The following is a 1114-nucleotide window of genomic DNA, read 5'->3' as shown; positions in this document are numbered from 1 at the left end:
TGCAAAGCAAAGGGGGTACAGCTTTAAAAGCTAAGAAGACAGCTCTCTCTAGGGAAGTCAGTAAGAGCAAGGTTAGCTGGTCACAGTAAAAGCAGATTCTCTAACATCTTTGAGGGCATGGGGGGCAATTTCCTCCTATCCCTCTTAAAAACCTGTAGCTGCAGCTAGTTACTTTGGTTCAGCTCTCTTCCATTTTTCTTGTCCTATAATTCAGGTCTCCCACCAGCAATAGAGTTGTTGCCAGCCTCTAGTGCAGAAGTCCCCAGATGGTGAGGCCCAAAACAACTGCCACTTCTGAGCACTGGCCACTGCAGTTTGTCATTTTTCGAACTCACAGATGCTCCAAGTCCTTCCATATCTATTTTAGTTACAGAAAGATAAGGGTTATACCTCTCCTCTGTTGCTGTCTAGCTGCAAGGAGCCAGACGACCACTATTCTCCCACCCCGGAGGTGTATGCTTCTCAGAGACTCTGTAGTTTTAAACCGTTTTGGGTTACTTCCAAGAAAAGACAAAAGAAACCAAAAGAAAATATTCTGTCATGTCTGACTGCATAGCTTGGAGTGCTACGGGCCTCACACCAAGGCAAGGATCAACCTGTTAGATCAGCAAGCATGATATATGCTTTTAAAAACCAAATCATATTGCCCGTGAACAGCAGCTGTATGAAAGTCCAAGAGTTTATCTTATCTGAAAGAAGTTATGGGCAATTTTGTTACCAATTTCCCTGTAAGTAAAGTTGTATTGAAATCAATAATACAGGTAGGAATGCTGTGGAAAGAGCTGTTTAGCCTCTGTAAGAGAGGAATTGCTCTCATGTACTTTTTTGTGAATAAATTTCCTCCTCATAAAACTTTCAAAAAAGTGACATCCAAACCTTTACTGCTAGAACAGTAGCCTCAGCTAACAAAACTATAGTGGATACAGAGCAAAATGGGCATATGACCACAAGAAGAAAAGAGAAGGAGCTAAAGAGCTACTGAGGGAACATTAAGAATTTAGGAAGAAAGGAAATGTGTCATACCTAACGAACTATAGCCATCACATAATACTGAAAAACATCCTCTACAACCATTTTTCTTCCTGCCTCACCATATTTTGAGGGGCTCTTACCC

Source organism: Struthio camelus, chromosome 26 (assembly GCF_040807025.1).
Source record: "Struthio camelus isolate bStrCam1 chromosome 26, bStrCam1.hap1, whole genome shotgun sequence".
Taxonomy (NCBI): Eukaryota; Metazoa; Chordata; class Aves; order Struthioniformes; family Struthionidae; genus Struthio; species Struthio camelus.
Note: the sequence above shows the minus strand (reverse complement) of the source record.